Genomic DNA, 15,638 nt, shown 5'->3' with positions numbered 1-15,638 from the left:
TAAAAGTTGGATGTACTGATAAGGTAAGGAATGAGGGGGATCTGCGCAGAAACGGAGAATATGTGCATACACTGACAAGGAGACGGGATACGATGATAGGACATCAGGTAATGACGTCCATGGTATTAGAAGGAGCTGTAGAGAGCAAAAAGTGTGGAGAAAGACAGAGACTGGAACACATCCAGCAAATACTTGAGGACATAGATTGCAAGTGCTACTCTGAGATGAAGAGGTTGGCGCAGGAGAGGAACTCGTGGCGGGCCGCATCAAAGCAGTCAGAAGACTGATGTCAAAAGAGGTATGTATATATGATGGAGCATCAGGAAGCACATACCAAGGAATTCATATTATTTCTTTTCGGCACGTGACGATTTTGAGAGACTCAGCACATAAAAGGACAGGTTAAATGAATCCCACACCACAAATCTCATGTATACTAGGTTTCCATTCTACGATATGAGTCACCTCTTTGTAAAGACAAGCAATTTCCCTATATTTCTAGTTACGGCTGTGGACTGTGGGAGAGTGTTTACTGAAGAACTTCTCTAAAATAATTCTGTACGCCAATAACAGAACTTATTTTCGAAATTTCGTTGTTTTTGTAGCCATCGACTTACTACTCGATTAGGGTCAACTGCTCTCTTTATGTTGGATGAAAAATGAAAGAAAAAAATTAAAAGTAAACACGTTAACTTTTGCCACTGGAATAAATATGAAACATTTATGAAGCTGCATACACCCTCCAAACTAACTGGTGACAGTCGTTTGTCATTACTTCATCGCTGTCTTTTTACAATACTGAGCATTTTATTCCACGTCATCTGGTCGACTCTTTCCTGTAAGTACACAAATAACAAGAAAAACATTTGGAAAGGTAGTGAAGTTGTAATATCTTCTCGTATACCTAATTCTGCTTCCTGAGCCGGACTTCTCCTTTAATTGTTGGAGGGGTCGTTCGTCTATGGAGCTGGATGACAATCCGTCTGTTTTGTGCGAAAAGCATTTCGCTTCTTTTTTATGTATGAAGTATCTTTAGGAGTATGTAATAAATGTTTGTTGTGTATGTAGTAAATGCTTTATATAGTAATTCCATATAAGTTAGTATATTCACTTTGGTTTTGTTGCCTTGTTCTTAAGCAGAAACAACGTTTTGCAGTGCAAGTTCGGTAAAGCTAAACTACTCTTTAGTCCTAATTGCTATTTTGTGATATTATTCCGCCGGCCACGTGTGGCCGAGCGGTTCAAGGCGCTTCAGTCTGGAGCTGCGCGACCGCTACGGTCGCAGGTTCGAATCCTGCCTCGGGCATGGATGTGTGTGATGTCCTTAGGTTAGTCAGGTTTAAGTAGTTCTAAGTTCTAGGGGACTGATGATCTCAGATGTTAAGTCCCATAGTGCTCAGAGCCATTTGAACCGTTTTTTAAATATTATTCCGTATGTATCGTCCAGGAGCCGTAATTAGTTGGCGTGCGCACATCAGAAACCTTGTTTTGGTTATTACATCCATTGAATACTTCACTGCCACCGTGCGCAGGATGTGTGGGTTTACTGTATAGGATGTTACCAGCTGTCACAATATGTTTTTCTTGGTCTTTTGTTTGTGTTGTGGTGTATGTCTGTAGTTGAATATTCGTTTTTGTTATCTGCGTACGTTGTTGTGTACGGTGGGGCCTGCTCCTTGGAAATAATGTGAACTTCTTCCCGCGTCTGTGGTCGGAGGTTAAGTTGTTATTTACTCTGGTTGTTTACTGTTTCTCCGATTATTATTGCTTTGTGGCTAACATAATTAGTGAGTTGTTAGTTACGTTGATTTGCTCATTTATTAGTTTGTTGTCCATTGCAATGGGTTTTTGTATGTGAAATACAAAAAAAATGACTATTTTTTAACGCTTCTCGTAACAGCGAAAACTTGTACTCATCATGTGTATAGTACTCCATTTATGCATTTGACCTCCATACCCTCAGGTCTAGGCCCCACTCTGCTTATTATCGCATAGCTGACCTTGCCGTTATTCATCCTGTATTTAGGCCATTGAAACCTTCGTATATGAAACGGACAACTGTGTATTTCCAATAGCCCTTCATTCTTCTTGTATTTAAGACGCTGAAAATTTTGCATGTAAACGGACACCAGAGCATTGCTCTAGTGTCTCAGAACTTCTGCTCACTTTTTATGATTCATTCACACGCGACCAGTGCCAATTCATTCTTTATGGATGCCGATAATGATCGTACTCTTATCTCCCTCTTCGGCTATCTATCGATCCATTATCCAGTGTCCTAACCTCTAAGCAATTACAGTCTCGCATTGACAGCCGTACTTTTCACGGTCACTAGGCCAGCTGCCGTGCCGCCTGTGCTCCAGAGTTCGAAGACGTTTTGTAGCGTCAGTACATTGTTTCACTTAATTAATTGGTTACATTACACTCACTACATCTCCTCGTACTGAATACTGTGCCTTCACCTCGTCAGATGAGACGCAACCGTTGGGACACTGGACTTTTGTTCAACTGGAATGGGGTTCGGGTCTAAGTAGGGCAGATTGTCCATCCATATTATAAATCAGTTCACACGAATCCCAGACGATTCATTAAACAACGTCTTGTATAATTTCTAGACCTGTACCCATATTCGTCTTTGCTCCATAACTATTGGCCAAGCGGGCTGCGACGACAAGTCTACACTTCTTTGCTATGGTTATCACCTATGGATATCCATCACATTTGAATTCATACTCAACACTGGCCAAGTCTTCCAGTCCGATATGAAAGTACGTAATACGACTTCGTGGAGATTTTTTGTCGATAAAGTTAATACCCGGAAGAGAAGGTAAAGTCATCAATAACTGTTGTTAGTTAAAATCCAGTTCTTTAGTGTCCTCCCGCAAGAGAAAAATCAATAGTGTTTGCCAAATAGACAGTAGTATTTCACTGGACGAGGGAACAATATTAACCAAAGTTCCAGCCTCTTCGCCTCGTTGTTTGGGAATACGAAGGGAGGAAAGTTAAAAATAGTGAATGCTTTCTTTCAGAACAAATTGTACGTTGCGGATAGTGACATATTCAGGTCATAACACTAGATTATCTTCTACTGGCAAGAGCAATGAGCGCTTGAGCGCTAACCGTACGTTTCACTTGTTTAGCCCGCGGCAGTACTAGAGCAAGGAACAAATTGATGCTCATGTTTTCATCTATCGCCAGTGGTGGCTAATACTTCTGAAATAAAGGGACGCTAGTTCCCAGACAGAGAAAATTCTGAAAGAGTTTGTGGAATTCAAACTTCAGTTAACATTGCTGTTGCAGATACCTGCCAGCCAAAAATTCAAAATAATCAGTAGTGTTGTATCGCCCGACGTTTTATGAAGAAATTCCATGAACACGTCCTTTCCGCAAATATTAAGTAAAACACAATGATACCTGCAGTTATTATTGAGGAAAACGTGGCAGCAGTTGTACATAAGCTATGATTAAGAGGTCACTACAAGTTTTGAACAGCACAGCCAAACTTATCATCAATGGTAGCAGTCTTCTTAGGACACGTCAACGTAGACTTAACGGACAAATCCCGTTGATTGTGGGATGGCAGAGAAATGATCAGTGGAAATCAAAAACAGAATACGGAATGTCTGGGCCGGACTGTGCTTGTTCGCCGGCTGAAACTCAATTCAAAGACTGGATTGCTCGTATGGTTGAAGAGCCGCTCGTGAAGGTGTTGGTGGACACAAGCGCGAGCTCTGTTGACGCTGGCGCTTACTTCCGTGTGGTTCCCTGGAGGTATTTTCGTCAGTCATAGAGTTATTAAACACCAACTTGAGTTCCAAGTCTCTTCGCCCCACCCCCTACACCTAAATATGGAAAGCGTGGACGAAATCGGTACGGCTGTACTGAAGGCATTTTTTGTGGAGAATCAGGCTTTACTCTGTGGATATGCAGATGTACTGCACTGTGGTGTGGCGGTTCGTCCAACTAGATGCCAAAATTAATTTCTTGCGTGCTTGCTGACAGTTGCACGTCCTCTGTTTCACTGTTTGTGGCATTTCTACTTGCGGTACGGAGGTTCCCAGATCTGAAGTAGTTCGCTTAAGGCCTGTAGTGTGACGGAGTACCACTGCCGCCGCCCCCCCCCCCCTTATTGTAGCCGCCATCTTAGTGAAATATTGATATTGCAGCGGCAGTTTTAAATTGATTTTCTATACGGACATAAAAGTACTGTAGTAGTTGTGATCTTCAATCCAGAGTGGTTTGATGCAGCTCTCCAAGCTACTCTATCGTATGCAAGATTCTTCATCTCCAAGTAACTACTGCAACCTACTGATACAATTCCTCATTGTTTTCCTATGGAATATCGTCTCAGGTGTATGACTGGATTCGTGATTTCCTATCTGAAAGGTCACAGTTCGCAGTAACTGACAGGACGCCACCTCGTGAAATGAAAGTGATGAGCGTGACTATACAAGTAAAGTGATGTAGACCTGCTATTTCTAATATGTATAAGCTATTTAGCAGGCAACCAGAACATTTCTCTTAGGTTTGTGGCCGATAGTGCTGTTGTCTAGTATACTCCTCATAAGAGCAATGCAAGCTGTAAAATGATGTTGAAAATATACACTGAAGACCCAAAGAAATTGGTACACCAGCTTAATATCGTGAGCACGCAGAAGTGCCGCAAAACGACGTGGCATGGGCTCGACTAATGTCTGAGGTAGCCCTGGACGGAACAGACACGATGAATCCTGCAGGGCTGTCCATAAACCCGTAATAGTACGAGGGACTGGAGATCTTTTCTGTAATGCATGTTGCAAGACATCCCAGATATGCTCAATAACGTTCATGTTTGGAGAGTTTGGTGGTCAGCTAAATTGTTTAAGCTCAGAAGAATGTTCCTGGAGCCACTCTGTAGCAATTCTGAACGTGTGGCGTGTAGCTGTGTCCTGCTGGAATTGGCCAAGTCCGTCGGAAGTCACAATGGACATGAAGGGATGCAGCTGATCAGACAGGATTGCTTACATAGGTGTCACCTGTCAGCGTCGTATCTAGCCGTATCAGGTGTCCCATATCACTCCAACTGCACACGGCCCATACCATTACAGAGCCTCCACCAGCTTGAACAGTCCCCTGCTTACACGCAGGGGCCACGGACTCATGCGGTTGTCTCCATACCCGTCCGTACACGTGTATACCCTCGATACAATTTGAGCGAGACCCGTCCGACCAGGCAACATGTTTCCCGTCTTCCGCAGTCCTTTGTCAGTGTTGACGGGCCCAGACGAGAAGTAAAGCTGTGTCTCGTCCAGTCATCAAGAGTACGCGAGTGGGCCTTAGGCTCCGAAAGCCCATGGTTCGCGCGCTGACACTTGTTGATGGCCCAGCATTGAAATCTGTAGCAATTAGCGGAAGGGTTGCACTTCTGTCACTTTGAACGATTCTTTTCAGTCGTCGTTGGTCCCGATCTTGCAGGATCTTTTTCGGACCGCAGCGATGTAGGAGATTTGATGTTTTATCGGATTCCTGATGTTCACAGTACACATGTGAAATGAGCGTACAGGACAATCCCCACTTCATCGCTACTTCGGAGATGCTGTGTCCCATCGCTCGTGTGCCGACTATAACACCACGTTCAAACTCTTAAATCTTGGTAACTTGCCATTGTAGCAGCAGTAACCGATCTAAAAACTGTGCCAGGCACTGGTTGTCTTACATAGGCGTTGCCGACCGCAGCGCTGTGTTCTGCCTGTTTACATATCTCTGTATTTGAATACGCATGCATATATCAGTTTCTTTGGCGATTCAGTGTATCTTCATGGTGCAAAACGTGGCAGATGACCTAAACAATGAAATGTGTGAGGCTCTTCACATGATTACTAAGGTGGTTTCGTTCAGCTTCGAGATATCGATAAGTAAAGCAAATTTGAGGGCTATAGAGTTAACGAAAATCCTAGAGGTTACAAATATAAATAACGGAACTGGGAAACATGGCATGATGTGACCAACGTGAAACAAATTTTGGGTTATTGACACAATCGTTAGGAGACCAAAGAAGCGTACAAAGGAGACTGACAGCACTGCGGTTGTTCGACCTCTTCTGGTATTGCTGACCACTGTCCAACCATTAAGTAAGGGGTTTTGATGGACATCTAAAGCTTTGAAAGAAGGCCCCAGATTTTTTAGTATAAAGAATGAGGGGAGATGGTGTTGTGGACGTTTTTCTTGTTTTCCCTTGAGGTTTGTGGGAGGAGGGGACAGGGGGACGAATTGGGGACGCAATATTAAAACAAACGCTTTTTCGATGCAGTACAATATGGTGGTCTTGCGGTAGCGTTCTCGCTTCCCGCGCACGCGGTCCCGGGTTAGATTGTGTCCGCCTAGGCGGGCCTCATGACGCTACGGTCAGTTCCAGTACAGCACTCATGGCTGCCGCATCGCGGTCGCGAAGTATGGCCGAGGCAGCTCCAGGCAAGTTTTATAGTCTGACGATAATTTACGGATTTGTAGTTTTAGCTTGACGATGTCCGTTATGGACAAACGGTAGTTACTGTTATTCTGAATAAGGTTGGATTATCCCGACTGAAACCTAGGTAAATTCTAGGTGTACGGTGCAACTGAGGCTGTTGATTATTAAAATTAAATTAATTTCCAAGAAGTGTTCGAATGTACCACTGAATATTCCTGCAAAATTATATCAATGGCCGAACAATATTCAGGAGAGATTAAGTCACATACAGTTCAGCGAAATTCGCTAGAGATAGAGATGAAATTTGTGGACAAATACGTGTGAAATATTTTAAGTGTATGTAAATGAGCGCCACGCGGGATTAGCCGAGAGGTCTAGGGCGCTGCAGTCATGGACTGTGCGGCTGGTCCCGGCGGAGGTCGAGTCCTCCCTCGGGCATGGGTGTATGTGTGTGTTCTTAGGATAATTTAGGTTAAGTAGTGTTTAAGCTTATGGACTGATGACCTTCGCAGTTAAGTCCCATAAGATTTCACACACATTTGAACATTTTGTAAATGAGTGTACATGGACGGAACTGCGAATAAAGAATACAAATAACCTCAGAGGTCGGACAACCACAGCTAAAAAATTTATACATAATGTGAAGGGCAACAGTCATGCATGGTTCACATCAGATGCCCATATGCTGTTTCATCAAATTTTTTCCGAGGAGTGACATGTTTTTATGCGCACTTGCAGCTTGGAAGTCGGGCAAACGAAGTATTAGTTCTGTGAGAACATTGTTTTACTGTCTACTTTGTTCGGTAGGTTATGTTGACTATTAGCGCTTTTACTTATGGCTGGTCGGGGTGGCCGAGCGATTCTAGGCGCTACAGGCTGGAACCGCGCGACCACTACGTTCGCAGGTTCGAATCCTGCCTCGGGCATGGCTGTGTGTGATTTCCTTAGGTTGGTTAGGTTTAAGTAGTTCTAAGTTCTAGGGGACTGCTGACCTCAGAAGTTAAGTCCCATAGTGTCAGAGCCATTTTTTTTACTTATGTACTTCCATTCTGTTTGCATATATGACTTGATATACCTCCAGGGTATGAAACTGCTCGTCTTACAGTGAAAACACAATAATCAGCTATTGCGAATTTGGAAATTTACTCAGTTTAATACAGACTGTTTTACCATCTCTGACTTTAAATTGTTTGGTTGTCCTTCGCATTATATGAGTAAAGAGTTTCTCCTATACCAGTGGGTCGATTTCAGCCAAGCGGAAGTAAATAAGCGGGGCTGAGATGAATGGGGACTACATGAGCCGCATATGGGGACATCCAATGACATAATTGATTTTAATAAAAAATTAACTTTTATGGCCCGGTACCATGTAACAAGTATACTGGAAACAGCGAAACTAGACAAGTTTTCAAAAGCTGCTATCTTCATCATCTATTTGTGACGAGTCGTCTGTAGGGTAGCAGTGAGCGAGAGGTTCTCTGCTGCAGGTTGGCGATAGGGCGGGCGAAGAAGGTGGACAGTGGCGAATAGAGGCTGACGGTTGCAGGGTGGTTAAGTGGCAGCGAGGCGACGTCCCTGTTTGCAGGTTGGACACTCAGGAAGCAGTCGTTGGTTCATGGCCCTGCGAAGGCAGTGTCATAGAATCCCCGACTGACACAGGCTGCGTGTCATTGGATGACTGGGCTGTGAGAACTTGCTGACGGATTGAACCTGCTGGTTTAAATCGCGTTTCCGCATACTGACAGTTTCGGAGCGATGTTAATGACGTAGCAAGGCGTAACTGGTATGTTAGTTGGTCATAAGGTAGGAATCCGTATGTCTCCCTTTTAGTGACATGCCGAAGTGCTGGCTGCAGAAGCCATATCTGCTGACGGTGTATGAGCTGGCAGGATACTGGCCAACGATCTGTGGCTACGTTTTGGCTTCTGGCTGGAGTCCCAGCCGCCATTGTCTGGGCCGTTACATTTCCTCCCCCCTTAGATTAACTTTGGTCCTCCGGATTCCTATTTTGTTAGATGTGTAAAGGTCTGTTACATTCAGACTATCAGTGTTTCTTCGCTTCTCGAACAACTTTTCGACGTATCCTCGTTTTCATTTTATTTTGCACTAGATACAGTACCTTACTCCTACAACGCTTAGGCACTGAATTTTTGCGCCACTGTTTGCTTTTGTCCACTACTTCTTTTCTTTCACTGTGGTTCTATCAGTTTCACTGGTGCTGGCATGACTGGATTGGAACCATAGCTTAAGGGCAGGATATGGGCAACTCTACGTTTGAGATGGAAGTACAGAACGCTTATTATGACAAAATTACACAAACAACTGATGTGCTAGTCCCTATGGTTATGAATCAGAGGCGTCGTTCGCTTCGATTTTTTCTTAGATGATCTAGTATCACTGTTGGTACCGAGTACATCCAGTGTCACCCTCCCATCTGCAAAAATTTGGTTTCCACTTGTACTGCTCCCCGTGGGGCGTTTGGTCACATAGTTGCATGACTCAGGTACGGTGGGTATTTGCTTTGCGGGGCAAAAAGTGATTGTCCCGTCTCGTTACTGCAATGACTCTACGATGGAGAGTAGTACTTCCTTACATCCCTCATCATGTTAAATGACTGAATTGATAGATAACACATTCGTTATAAATTATCTTCAACCCTTAAAGTTACGTGCCAAAGTGTATCCCCCTTGTACTCAATCATTCTCACTTACCATAAATTTACTTCCTATTTGTCAATTTTTGTATCAACTAGTGATAAATTAAAACAAATTATTTAAATGAGACTCGCTAGAGTTCTATCGATTGTTCTCCAAATTATTACGTATTGCAGATGTTCCCAGTGGACCTTTCTCACAAAAATAATACAATGTGGAGTAAATCCAATACCCGATAACCAATGAGTAAATACAATCCTAAAAATCGTAAGACCACTTCATGGCCTTGAGATGTAAGGGCGTGCTGGAACTATTTCATGTACATCCACGGCCATTGTTTTATGTCTACGTGTTTTCTTTACGCAGTTCTCTTCCTCCTGAAGCAATCGCTAGCAATATTGAGGCAGAGTCTCCATTTCGCCTTGATGGTTGGTTTGTGGGATTAAAGGGACCAGACTGCCACGGTCATCGGTCCCTTTTTCCAAGTACTAAAAACACCCACAGAGAATAAAACGATCAACAGAAAAGAGCACAGACGATACAGAACAAGAGAAACTGAGACAAAGACCAGGCAAAAACGAACTAAAATCACACAGAGTGTGACGGTGGTTGGCCGACCACAGAAACAAAAAAAGGAAAAGCCAACCACTTAAAACACATTACAATAAACAGTTTAAAACCGGAGGCCAGAATCAACACAAAACAATAAAATAAAACAAACACTCAGATTAAAGAATAAAAACCCCCTGCCCTAATAAAACGCAAAACCAAGGCAGTCATAACAGGGTCATCAGATAAAATGGCAGGGAGCGCATCAGGCAGCGCAAACATCTGCCTGACCACAGCCAAAAGGGGGCAGGCCAACAAAATGTGGGCCACTGTCAAAGCCACCCCGCAGCGACACACAGGAGGGTCCTCCCGGCGCAGTAAGTAACTGTGTGTCAGCCGGGAGTGGCCAATGTGGAGCCAACAAAGGACGACTGAGTCCTTGCGGTTGGCTCGCATGGATGACCGCCACACAATCGTCGTCTCCTTAATGGCACGGAGTTTATTGGGCGTGATCCGATCGCGCCATTCAGCGTCCCAAAGCGCCAAAACATTTCGGCGGAGGACTGCCCGCAAATCAGCCTCTGGGAGGCCAACATCCAGAGACGGTTGTCTCGTGGCCTCTTTCGCCAGGCGGTCAACATGTTCATTGCCCGGAATACCGACATGACCGGGGGTTCACACAAAGACCACAGAGCGGCCGCAACGCGCAAGAGTATGCAGGGACTCATGGATAGCCATCACCAGACGAGAACGAGGAAAACACTGGTCGAGAGCTCGTAAACCGCTCAGGGAATCGCTACAGATATCGAAGGACTCACCTGAGCAGGAGTGGATATACTCTAGTGCTCGAAATATGGCGACCAGCTCAGCAGTGTAAACGCTGCAGCCAGCCGCCAAGGACCGTCGTTCGGAATGGTCCCCTAGAGTTAGCGCATACCCGACACGACCAGCAACCATCGAACCGTCGGTGTAAACAATTCCAGAGCCCGGATACGTGGCCAGGATGGAATAAAAGCGGCGGCGGAAGGTCTCTGGAGGGACTGAGTCCTTCGAGCCCTGTGCCAAGTCGAGCCGAAGGCAAGGGCGAGGAACACACCATGGGGGGTGTACGCAGGGGTGCCCGGAAAGGAGGTGGAACAGGGAAAAATCCAAGCCCGCAGAGAAGCTCCTCGACGCGTACGGCGATCGGACAACCTGACCGGGGCCGCGGTCTGGCAGACGGACGACTGACTGCGGGAACAGGACACGGTAAGTTGGATGCCCGGGAAAGCTAAAAACATGGGCAGCATAAGCAGCCAGTAATTGTTGGCGTCGTAACCGCAGTGGAGGGACACCTGCCTCAACAAGGATGCTGTCCACAGGGCTGGTGCGGAAGGCACCAGTGGCAAGGCGGATCCCACTGTGTAGTATTGGGTCCAGCACCTGCAACGCAGAGGGGGATGCTGAGCCATAAGCCAGGCTCCCATAATCCAAGCGGGACTGGATTAACGCCTGGTAGAGCCGCAACAGGGTAGATCGGTCGGCGCCCCAGCGAGTGTGGCTCAAGCATCTCAGAGCGTTGAGATGCCGCCAACACGCCTGTTTAAGCTGCCGGATATGAGGCAGCCAAGTCAACCAGGCATCGAAAACCACCCCCAAAAACCTGTGTGATTCCACCACTGAAAGAAGTTCGCCGGCAAGATGAAGCCGCGGCTCCGGGTGTACAGTGCGTCGCCGGCAGAAATGCATAACGCAGGTCTTGGCTGCCGAAAACTGGAACCCATGAGCTACAGCCCAAGACTGCGCCTTGCGGATAGCATCCTGTAGCTGACGTTCAACGACTGCAATGCCAGGAGAGCTGTAATAAAGGCAGAAGTCGTCAGCATACAGGGAAGCAGAGACAGAATTTCCCACGGCCGCAGCGAGCCCGTTAATGGCTATTAAAAATAGGCAGACACTTAAAACAGAACCCTGTGGCACACCGTTCTCCTGGACGTGGGTGGAACTATATGAGGCTGCGGCTTGCACGCGGAAGGTACGATACGACAGAAAATTTCTGATAAAGATCGGCAGAGGGCCCCGAAGACCCCATCCATGAAGCGTAGAAAGGATGAGATGACGCCATGCCGTATCGTACGCCTTCTACATGTCGAAAAAGACAGCGACCAGGTGCTGACGGCGGGCAAAGGCAGTATGGATGGCCGACTCCTGGCTCACCAGATTGTCGGCGGCGGAGCGGCCTTTACGGAACCCACCCTGAGATGGAGCCAGAATGCCCCGAGACTCCAGTACCCAAGACAAGCGCCGGCTCACCATCCGTTCGAGAAGCTTGCAAAGAACGTTGGTGAGGCTAATGGGGCTGTAGCTGTCCACCTCCAAAGGGTTCTTGCCTGGTTTCAGAATGGGGATAACGATACTTGCCCGCCATTGCGACGGAAACTCAGCCTCGACCCAAATACGGTTGTAAAGGTCGAGGAGCCGTAGCTGGCAGTCCACTGAGTGGTGTTTCAGCATCTGGCAGTGGATGCTATCTGGTCCAGGAGCGGTATCAGGGCAAGTGGCAAGGGCACTGCGGAATTCCCACCCACTGAATGGAACATTGTACGATTCTGAATGGTGGGTGCGAAACAAAAGGCTCCGACGTTCCATCCGCTCTTTAATGGAGCGGAAGGCCAGGGGGTAATTCGCAGAAGCGGAACTCGTAGCAAAATGCTCTGCCAAGCGGCTTGCAATGACGCTGGAGTCTGTACAAACTGCTCCATTCAGTGAGAGCGCAGGGACGCTGGCAGGGGTCCTATAGCCGTAGACGCGTCGAATCTTGGCCCAGACCTGCGATGGAGTGACATGGAGGCCAATGGTGGACACATACCGCTCCCAGCACTCCTTCTTGCCTTGGCGGATAAGGAGGCGGGCCTGCGCACGCAGCCGTTTGAAGGCGATAAGGTGGTCGATGGAGGGATGTCGCTTGTGACGCTGGAGCGCCCGCCGGCGATCTCTAATCGCTTCAGCGATCTCAGGCGACCACCAAGGCACAGCCCTCCACCGAGGGGACCCAGAAGAACGGGGAATGGCAGATTCGGCGGCAGTAACGATGCCGGTGGTGACCGATTGAACCACCACATCAATGTCATCAGTAGAGAGAGGCTCAATAGCGGCAGTGGAGGAGAACAAGTCCCAGTCAGCCTTATTCATAGCCCATCTGCTAGGGCGCCCAGAAGAGTGACGCTGTGGTAGCGACAAAGATCGGAAAGTGGTCATTACCACACAAGTCGTCAAGCACACTTCATTGGACAGACGGTAAGAGGCTAGGGCTACAGATAGAAAGGTCAAGGGCGGAGTATGTGCCATGCGCCACACTGAAGTGAGTGAAGGCACCATCATTTAACAGCGAGAGATCGAGCTGCGACAATAAATGCTCAACGATGGCGCCTCGACCTGTTGCCACTGACCCACCCCACAAAGGGTTATGGGCGTTGAAGTCGCCCAATAGCAAGAAAGGTGGCGGCAATTGGGCTACCAGTGCAGCCAGGACATGCTGCGAGACATCACCATCCGGTGGAAGGTAAAGACTGCAGACGGTAACAGCCTGTGGCATCCACACCCGTACAGCGACAGCCTCTAAAGGTGTCTGGAGAGGGACAGACTCGCTGTGCAGAGTGTGAAGGACATATATACAGACGCCACCAGACACCCTTTCATAAGCTGCTCGGTTCTTATAATAACCCCGATAGCCACGGAGGGCTGGGGTTCGCATTGCTGGAAATCAAGTTTCCTGCAGAGCAATGCAGAAGAAAGGGTGAAGGCTGATAAGTTGGCGGAGCTCAGCTAGATGGTGGAAGAAACCGCTGCAGTTCCACTGGAGGATGGTGTTGTCCATGGCCGGGAAAGGCGTGACGGGACAGGGAAGGCAGATTACGCCGCTGGGTCACCTGCTGCCTCCGATTGAGCACCTGCGCTAGTGCTATTCATGGCGTCTGAGGGACCAGAGAGATCGAGGTCCTCAGCGGACGCCAGAACCTCTACCTCGTCCTCAGACGCAGAGCCGGAAGGTTCCGGTGGGGTGGCTGCCACCGCGAGTTCCTTGGGCTTAGAGCTCTTCTTTGATTTCTCACGCTGCTCCTTGGGTTTAACTGGCTGGGAGGGCTTCACCGATTCAGTCTCCGGGACTGAGGAGGATCGTGAAGCCCGCCGACCAGCTGATTGTGGGCACTTACGCCACTGTCGGTCGTCAGCCTTCCCACTGGTGGAAACCTGGGAAGGGAGAGACCCAAGGGACCCCTTGCGAGCGTGAGAAGCCGAAGAAGTTGGACATTTCGCCGGCTTAGAAGCGGGGACCGACGTCCCCGATGGGTGGGATGGTGGTGCTCCTGAGGTAGGTGGCCCAGGAGCAGCCCGGTGGGTAGAGCCCCCCACTGGCAAGGGGGCAGGAGGAGTTGTACCACTCATCGATCCGGCCGCAAGTCGCGAAACTGATGGGGGCGAGCACAGGTGTTGTAGCAGCGGCGTAGGAAGATGTCATTCTCACTGGATGTAATCGGTCGTATTTCCTTTTGGCCTCAGTATAAGTCAGGCGGTCCAGGGTCTTATATTCCATGATTTTGCGCTCTTTCTGGAACATTCTGCAGTCTGGCGAGCAAGGTGAATGGTGCTCCCCGCAGTTGACGCAGATGGGAGGCGGGGCACATGGAGTATCGGGATGAGATGGGCGTCCGCAATCTCGACATGTGCGGCTGGAAGTGCAGCGGGAAGACATATGGCCGAACTTCCAGCACTTTAAGCATCGCATCGGGGGAGGGATATAGGGCTTGACGTCACATCGGTAGACCATCACCTTGACCTTTTCCGGTAACGTATCACCCTCGAAGGCCAAGATGAAGGCACCGGTAGCAACCTGATTGTCCCTCGGACCCCGATGAACGCGCCGGACGAAATGAACACCTCTACGTTCTAAGTTGGCGCGCAGCTCGTCATCAGACTGCAAAAGGAGGTCCCTATGGAAAATAACACCCTGGACCATATTTAAACTCTTATGTGGTGTAATAGTAACGTTAACATCCAACTTGTCACAAGCAAGTAACCTGCGTGACTGGGCGGAGGATGCCGTTTGTATCAGTACTGACCCAGAGCGCATTTTAGACAAGCCCTCCACCTCCCCAAACTTGTCCTCTAAATGCTCGACGAAGAACTGAGGCTTTGTGGAGAGAAAAGACTCAACATCAGCTCTCGTGCAAACTAAGAATCGGGGCGAATAACTGTTACCTCCATCCTGAGACTTACGCTCTTCCCACGGCGTGGCCAGGGAGGGGAACGTTTTCGGATTGTATTTCTGAGCATTAAATTGAGCCCGAGAACGCTTAGAGACCGCTGGCGGCTGGCCGCCAGCGAGAGATGATGTACCACGCTTCATTGCGGGTCATCCGCCCTGATGCCACCTACTCCGACCAAGGGCCCTCCCCACGGGCGCCACCCAGCCACAGCAAAGGCCACCTGGCAGGATGGCCGTTGCCGGAAGTCCCGATACTCCAGGAGGATAGGCATCTACTCCTTGGCATACATGGAGAGTTAACGGCGCAGGCATCAGTAGAGCGATCCCTGTGTGGTCAGGGGGCTACAACCAAGAGGGTACATGGCGGCCCCACCACAACGGACTGGCTACCGTGCAGGATCTTAGGTGCAAAAATGTCCAAGGTCGTCGTCGCAGTTATAAGAAACACTGCAGAGTGAAGCATGGTAATCGCACCCAGGGACGTATCCTCACCCAAGAGATCGAAAACGAGCGGGACACCATTGCAACGACGAGAAAGCCGGCTAAAGGTCTAATTGCACGATGGATACAGTGCACCATGTAAGGCGCCCTTCCCCAATTGGCTCGCTCTTCGGAATAATTTAGAAAGATGGAGGTCAAACCCGAGAGGGGACCATCACATAAGGCCGAAACATGTGAGAGTCCTTTTAGTCGCCTCTTACGACAGGCAGGAATACCGTGGGGCTATTCTAACCCCCGAACC

This window comes from Schistocerca serialis, chromosome 4 (genome assembly GCF_023864345.2).
Source record: "Schistocerca serialis cubense isolate TAMUIC-IGC-003099 chromosome 4, iqSchSeri2.2, whole genome shotgun sequence".
NCBI lineage: Eukaryota > Metazoa > Arthropoda > Insecta > Orthoptera > Acrididae > Schistocerca > Schistocerca serialis.
This window is presented reverse-complemented; position numbering follows the sequence as displayed.